Raw genomic sequence first — 8,818 nt, 5'->3', positions numbered from 1 at the left:
CTGACAGTTCTAGCCCCACAGAAGGCAAAGTTCCTGTATCCTTCTTAGTCACAGCTGGAAGCAGGTACTACATTCAGAAGAGATAATTGAAGGGAATGAATGAAAGACCTTATTACAACTGTGTGGGCAGAGTTAATAGAAACAAGGGGTGACCAAAGAGCTGCCACTCCTAGTAATTAAAGGGTGTGGGGAGGGAATCCCTGCTGAAACTCTGCAAGAGCCCTAATTGTACAAGAGGGCCACCTGATAGCTGTGGCCTATGCTAGAGGAACACAACCATTGCTAACCCCTTGCTAAGCAGGAAGAGAGCCAAATCTCTTGCTGGGGCCTCCCATTAGCAATACTCAACAGAAGTCAGAGAGCAAGGGGGTTCATTTGATGGAATCCATAAAAGTCAGCCTGTTGGCAAAGATTAAGATAGAGAGGACTAGAGAGTCCATAATGCTGGATGGGCAAGTGGAAAATCATCTTGTGTTTCACACTTGTGAAGGAGTGGAGAGGGCATCTTTTTTTATGCCATTTATAACTAGGAGGTATTTTCTCCTCATTTCCAGGAATGGATGTTTGGCTGAGCCCCCAAGAAAACACCATGGGCAAATAATGTTCTCTGTCTTAAAGGGTTCAGCTGAGAAGGTAATGAAAATTATAGAGAGGTAGAGACCTGGAGGTCATGGTGCATCATGGGTGAGAATGTCAACATGCTAATTAGAAGGAATGACTTTGAGCCACTGTTTGTATATTTTGTCCTGTATAGAATATTAAGATATCACTATCTGTAGGGGGACGAGTATAGTAACTCTCACACAATTTAGGAAGGGCATATTTATCCTAAAGAAATAACTCACTGGAGGAAGTAAAAGGCAGAAAGGGAAAAGACAGTAATTTTAATCTCTTTTTCCTTTCTTCTCCCTCACACATTTTTCTTACTGTCCATCCTTCCTTTTATTGACTACATCTATTCAATAATATCATTAAGCCCAAACAAATATTGTATTATCCTATCATAAAACATTTATGCATAAGAAACTTGAGTTCTACTACTGAGGCAAATGTTTCTGACCTGGAAAAAATGTGTGGGTGTGTGTGTAAATAACACAGGTGTTTTTTTTAAATATATATTTTATTGATTTTTTACAGAGAGGAAGGGAGAAGGATAGAGAGTTAGAAACATTGATGAAAGAGAAACACCAATCAGCTGCTTCCTGCACACCTCCTACTGGGGATGTGCACGCAACCATGGTACATGCCCTTTATCGGAATCGAACCTGGGACCTTTCAGTCCGCAGGCCAACACTCTATCCACTGAGCCAAACCAGTTAGGAAAACACAGGTTTTATTGGTTAACAATTCACATACTAACAGTTCATCCACTTAAAGTATACAATTAAATGGTTTTCAGTATATTCACATAGTTATGCAACCATCACCACATTTTCATTAGTATTCTATTCTATATTTTGTTTATTTATTCATTAGTTAATAGACATTTGAGTTGTTTCCACTTTTTGGCTATTATGAATAGCGGTGTTATGAACATTCCTGTACAAATTTTTGCATGGACATATGTCTTTATTTCTCTTGGGTGTAGACATAGTAGGAGAGTTGCTGGGTAATATGGTAACTCTCTATTTACCTTTTTGAGAGAGTGTCAAACTGTTTTCTATAGATGTTGTACCATATAAGGCTTCCAATTTCTTCATATTCTAACCAACATTTATTGTTGTCTGTCCTTTAGATTTAAGCCATTTTGGTGGATGTGAAGTGGTATCTCATTGTGGTTTTGATTTATATTTCCCTGATGGCTACTAATGTTGATAATCTTGGCACTGGCTGAGTGGCTCAGTTGGTTGGAATGTCATCCCATACACTGAAAGGTCACAAGTTTGATTCCTGGTCAGGGCATATACACAGATTGTGGGTTTGGTCCCAGTTGGGGTGTGAACAAAAGGCAAACCAATCTTTCTCTCTCTCCTTTTTCTCCTTCTCCTTCTTCTCCTCCTCCTCCTCCTCCTCCTGCTCCTCCTCCTCCTCCTCCTCTTCCTTCTCCTTCCTCTCTCTCAAATCAATGAACATGTCCTTGGGTGAGGGTGAAAACAAAACAAAACAAAATAAAAGTAACCTTGATAATCTTTTCATGTAATTGTTGGCCATTTGTATATCTTTTTGAAGAAATATTCAAATATCTTTCCCATTTAAAAAAATCTTTATTGTTGAAAGTATTACATAGGTCCTCCTCACCCCCTCCATTAACCTCTTCCAGCCTGCTCCCGTCCCTCCCAGGCCCTCACCACCCCATTGTCTGTGTCCATAGGTTATGCATATATGCATACAAGTTCGTTGATTGATCTCTTCCCATTCACCCTCCCCTGCCTTCCCTCGGAGGTTCAACAGTCTGTTCATGCTTCTATATCTCTGGGTCTATTTTTGATTATCAGTTTATTTGGTTCATTATATTCCACATATGAGTGACATCATGTGATACTTACCTTTCTCTGACTGACTTGTTTCACTTAGCATAATACTCTCCAGGTCCATCCATGCTGTTGCAAATGGTAAGAGTTCTTTTTTATTGCCTCATAGTATTCCATTGTATAAATGTACCACAGCTTTTTTATCCACTCATCTGCTGATGGGCACTTTGGCTGTTTCCAAATCTTAGCTATTGTAAGTTGCATTGCTATGAGCATAGGGTTGCATATATTATTTCTGATGAGTGTTTTGGGTTTCTTAGGATATATTCATATAAGTGGGATCATTGGGTCAAATGGGAGTTTCATTTTTAATTTTTTGAGGAAACTCCACATTGTTTTCCATAATGGCTACACCAGTCTGTATTCTCACCAGCAGTGCACTAGGTTCCCTTTTCTCTATAACCTCACCAACACTTGTCATTTGTTGATTTTCTGATGATAGCCATTCTAACAGGTGTGAGGTGATATCTCATTGTTGTTTTGATTTGCATCTCTCAGATGATTAGTGACTTTGAGCATTTTCTCATATGTCTCTTGGCCTTCTGTATGTCCACTTTGCAGAAGTGTCTATTTAAGTCTGCTGATTTTATAGTTGATTTGTTTGTTATTTTGTTGTTGAGTTGTATAAGCTCTTTATAAATTTTGGATATTAACCACTTATTGTATGTATCATTGGCAAATATGTTCTCCTATTCAGTGGGCTGTCTTTTCAACTTTTTTAAGAAGCTGTAACTGTATTAATGATAGAAATAGTACAAATTTCAATCCAAGCTGCAGTAATTCTTTTGAAACACCAAAAAAGGTCCTCATTTTTAGATGGTTACATTGTTAATTCCATAATAGCATTTACAATATCATGTTGTTCTACAGGGCTTGAACCACCTTTTCTCTTAACACATTTGCTTGTGACATGACCAATTCCCACTATGTCCTTAACTTCCATACCTGTTTCATCAACCTCTTCCTCTTCACTCTCTTCTTATACAGTTGGGGTCTGTGTGTTTTCTTGAAGGTTTGAGATAGCTTCACCTTGAACTTTGAATTTCTTAGCAGCTACTGTCTGTGCTTGCAGAGATAAATTCTGAATCTTGGCTTCCCCCAAAACTATGTAGGTATCTGAAACTGGGCTCTTGTAGACATCTGGTTTTGTGATGACAAAAAGGATATTCTTAGATTTCCTGATAATGGCCATAGTAACCTCTGTAACCTGTCAAAGACCCAGTTTGGACATAGCCTTATGTGCCTTCTTTACACTCGACTATGTTTTGTTTTACTGACTGGTTCTTCATTGATATCAGCTGCTGCTGTTAGGAATTTTGTTCCTTGAGCTCTGGTATTCAACACTGTCAGATTCTGTTTCATACCCTATCTCAGCCTGGGTTTGTGGCAATTCCTGCTATGTAGTAAGGATGGTTTTTGTGGCTTCACAGGGAGTTTTGTGCAAGGAACACGGAACCAAGATGGCAGCAGCTGCCTTTTTATTTCCTTTGCAGTGAAAAAACTTTTTAGTTTATTTTTCTTTTGTTTCCCTTGCCCAAGGAGATATATCAGAAAAAATATCACTACAAGCAATGTCCAAGATTTTACTGCCTCTTTTCTTCTGGGATATTTATAGTTTTGAGTCTAACAAAATATTTAATCCATTTTGTGTTTATTCTTGTGCATGGTGCAAGAAGGTGGTCTAGTTTCATTTTATGGCACGTATCTGTCCAATTTTACCAACCTCATTTAATGAGTAGATTGTCTTTACCCCTATGAAATTCTGCCTCCTTTGTCAAGTATCAAATGTCTATAAAGGTGAGGTTCTATTTCTGGGCTCTCTATTCTATTCCAATGATTTATATGTCTGTTTTTATGCCAGTGCATTGCTGTTTTGATTATTTTCCTTGTAGTAGTTCAATATCAGGTAATGTGATTTTTCCAACTTTGTTTTTCTTTCTCAAGATCACTGTTCCTACTGTTCTTTTTTTGTGGTGTAGGTTTGTATAAATTTTTGGACTATTTGTTCTAGTTCTGTGAAATGCATGACTGGTATCTTCATAGGAATCACATTGAATCTATAGATTGCATTGGGTAGTATGGACATTTAAAAAAATCTTTAAAATTTTTTTTTATTGTTTAAAGTATTACATATAGTAGTACATATATCTCCTTTTTCCCCCATTGACTGTTCCCCAGCCTCCCCTACCCCCTGTTGCATGCCCTCATCCCACCCCCGCAGTGTCTTGTGTCAATTGGTTGTGCTTATATGCATGCATACAAGTCCTTCCATTGATCTCTTTCCCCCACTCCCTAGCACTCCCCAGCTTTCCCGTTGTATTTGACAGTCTGTTTGATGATTTACTGCCTCTGTATTTATCTTTTTGTTCATCAGGTTATAATGTTCTTTATTTTCCATAAATGAGTGAGATCATGTGGTATTTTTCTTTCATTGCCTGGCTTATTTCACTTAGCATAATGCTCTCCAGATCCATCCATGCTGTTGCAAATGGTAAGAATTCCTTCTTTTTTATAGCAGCGTAGTATTCCATTATGTAGATGTACCATAGTTTTCTAATCCACTCATCTGCTGATGGGCATATGGGCTGTTTCCAAATCTTAGCTATGTAAATTGTGCTGCTATGAACATAGGGGTCCATATGTCCTTTCTGATTGGTGTTTCTAGTTTCTTGGGATATATATCTAGAAGTGGTATTACTGGGTCAAATGGGAGTTCCATTTTTAGTTTTTAGAGGAAACTCCATACTTTTCTTTACAGTGGCTGCACCAGTCTGCATTCCCAACAGCAGTAAAGGAGGGTTCCTTTTTCTCCACATCCTCGCCAGCACTTGTCATTTGTTGTTTATTGATGATATCCATTCTGACAGGTGTGAGATGGTACCGCATTGTTGTCTTGATTTGCATCTCTTGGATATTTAGTGACTTTGAGCATATCTTCATATGTCTCTTGGCCTTTATTATGTTGAGGCATGATCACCCTTTTCCCATTTTGCTGAGAGTTTTTTTTAAAAATGGGTGTTGGGAAGGGCAGAGCTGCTGTGACTAGGAGCCGAGTCTCACCACCACTCAGACTGGCCTTACACAAAAACCAAGACTCTACAGCCACTCTGGAAAAAGACTTGCTACCACAGCTGCAGACTCACAGCTGCAGACACTGATTCCACCCATCCCAGCCTCAGGCTCCTGTGAGTCCCAGAGTGCATTCCCCTCTCAACTACCTGCTGTGGTGGCACAGGTCCCACACATCTCAAATGAGCCATTGACTTTGGTGTATGTGGCTCCCGCCGGACCATGATAGCCACATCTCCAAGGGACCCAACCTGGTCCCTGGCTGTTGAGGTATGTAACACTCCTGCCAAGCTGCCACCACAGCTCAGGCCCCACACACGTTGGCGCCTGGACCCTTCAGTGACAACAAAAATGGGGAGACAAAAAAGCAACCCCCAATGGAAAGAAAAGGAGGAATTGGGGGAGAAAAGGAACTAAATGAAACAGAGGCATAAAATACGTCATAAAAATAATTCAGAATAATGGTTATATAGTTCATAAACTGGATGGACAAGAAAAATCAACAACCTATGTAAGAAACAAGAAGAAATCAAAAGTGATTTAGCTACCATAAAACACATGATGGAAGGTTTTAACAGCAGACTAAGAGAAGTGGAGGACCGAATTAGTGAGCTAGAAGATAGGGCAGAGAAACAAGCCCAAACTGAATAGTAATTGGACAAAAAAATAGAAAGCAGGAGGAGAGCCTAAGGGAGCTTTGGGACAACATGAAATGAAGTAACATACATATAATAGGGGAGCCAGAAGGACAAGAAGACCAGCAAGGATTGGAGAATCTATATGAAGAAATAATGACAGAAAACTTCCCTAATATGGGGAAGAAAATGTCACACAAGCACAGAGAATCCCAAACAAGATGAACCCAAAAAGACCCACCCAAGACACTTTGTAATTACAATGGCAAATGTTAACAATAAAGAGAGAATCTTAACGTCTGTAAGAGAGAGGCAGAGTTACCTATAAAGGATCTCCCATTATATTGTCAAATAATTTCTCAACAGAAACACGTCAGGACAGAAGGGAATGGAATGAAGTATACAAAGTGATGCAAATCAAAGGACTGAATCCAAGAATATTCTACCCATCAAGACTATCAATCAAAATTGAAGGGGAAATCAGGAGCTTCGTAGACAAAAAAAAAAAAAAGGCTCAGGAAATGTATCACAACCAAACCAGCAATGCAAGAAATACTAAAAGGAATGCTGTAAAAAGAAGAAACAGAAGGGGAGGAAGGAACACAGGCTTAAAGCACAGAAATGGCTACAAACAAGTACCTATCAATAATAACATTAAACATGAATGGATTAAATGCTACAATAAAAAGACAGTGAATGACTAAATGGATAAGAAAACATGACCTATATATATGCTGTCTACAGGAGACCCACCTCAGAAAAAGGTACTCACACAGACTGAAAGTGAAGGGATGGAAAATATCTATCAGGCAAATAGAAATGAAAAAAAAAAAAGCTGGGGTAGCAATGCTTATATCTGACAAAATAGACCTCAAAGTGAAGACCATAACAAGAGACAAGAAAGACCACTTCATAATTCTAAAGGGATCGATACAACAAGAGGATATAACTCTGGTAAATATATATGCACCCAATGCAAGAGCACCCAAATACATTAAAAAAACTTCTGGAAGATATCAGGGGAGAGATTGAAAGTAACACAATCATAGTAGGAGACTTTAATACCCCATTAACATCACTGGATAAATTCTCTAGACAAAAAAATTAACAAAGAAATATCAATCCTAAATGACTCACTAGATCAGATGGACTTAATCAACATCTTTAGAGCATTTCACCCCAAAACTACAGAATATACATTCTCAAGCACACATGGGGCATTTTCAAAGATAGATCACATATTGTAACACAGGCAAAGTCTCTCCAAATTAAAGCAGACTGAAATCATATCAAGCATCTTCTCAGATCACAATGGCATAAAATTAGAAATCAATTACAGGAAAAACAATCATGAAAATTCAAACTCTTGGAGGCTGAATAGCACAATATCAAACAATGAGTGGGTTACCAAAGAGATCAAAGAAGAAATAAATAACATCCTGGAAACAAATGACAATGAAAACACAACAATTAAAAATCTTTGGGACACAGTTGAAAGCAATCCTGAGAGGGAAATTTATAGCTTTACATTCCTACCTAAAAAAACAAACAAACAAAAAAAAAACAAAACAAAAAAACAACAACAAGAAAAACTGGTAAGAAACCATCTAACTCTGCAAATTCAAGAATTAGAAAGAGAACAACAAGAAAAGCCCAGAGTGAGCAGAAGGAAGGAAATAATAAAGATCAGAGTGGAAATAAATGAAATAGAGACCAACAAACAAACAAACAATACAAAAAATCAATGAAACCAAGAGCTGGTTCTTTGAAAGGATAAACAAGATTGATGAACCTCTAGCCAGGCTCACCAAGAAGCAAAGAAAGATGACCCAAATAAACCAAATCAGAAATGAAAAAGGTGAAATAAAAACAGACCCCACAGAAATATGAAGAATCGTAAAAAAATACTATGAGTGACTGTCCTCCAACAAACTGTTCAACCTAGAAGAAATTGACATATTCCTAGAAAAATGTGACCTTCCAAAATTAAACCAGAAGGAATAAAAAATCTGAATAGGCTGATAACTATGGAGGAAATTGAAGCTGTAATAAAAAAATCTTCCAATAAACAAAAGCCCTGAACCAGATGGCTTTACAGAGGAGTTTTATCAAACATTCAAAAGAGAAATACAACCTATCTTCTTCAGACTATCCCAAAAAATTCAAGAGGAAGGAACACTACCAAGCTCTTTCTACAAAGCCTGTATTACCCTAATCCCAAAACTAGATAAAGACAATACAAAGAAAGAGAATTACAGGCCAATATCCCTCATGAACATAGATGCCAAAATTATCAACAAAATTCTAGCAAATCGAATCCAGCATTACATTATAAAGATCATACACCATGACCAAGTGGGATTTATTCCAGGGATGCAAAGATGGTACCATACCCACAAATCAATAAATGTGATACATACATAAACAAACTGAGAGATAAAAACCATATAATCATATCAATTGATGCAAAAAAAGAATTTGACAAAATCCAACTCCCTTTCTTGATAAAAACTCTCAGCAAGGTGGAAATAGAAGGATAACATAACAAAAGCCATATATGACAAACCAACAGCCAACATTATACTCAATGGGCAAAAACTAAAACCATTTCCCGTAAGAACTGGAGCAAGACAGGGATGCCCA

At 37.8% G+C, this 8,818-nt stretch overlaps 1 pseudogene; it reads right to left on the bottom strand.

The window, feature by feature from the left end:
- Positions 1-3,291: 3,291 nt before the first annotated feature.
- LOC103299988 (nascent polypeptide-associated complex subunit alpha-like) overlaps positions 3,292-8,818 on the bottom strand; it is a 28,147-nt pseudogene continuing 22,620 nt past the window's right edge.

The sequence above is a fragment of the Eptesicus fuscus genome, chromosome 1, assembly GCF_027574615.1.
Source record: "Eptesicus fuscus isolate TK198812 chromosome 1, DD_ASM_mEF_20220401, whole genome shotgun sequence".
In the NCBI taxonomy this organism is placed as follows: domain Eukaryota; kingdom Metazoa; phylum Chordata; class Mammalia; order Chiroptera; family Vespertilionidae; genus Eptesicus; species Eptesicus fuscus.
Note: the sequence above shows the minus strand (reverse complement) of the source record. Positions and strands in the feature narration are given on the sequence as shown.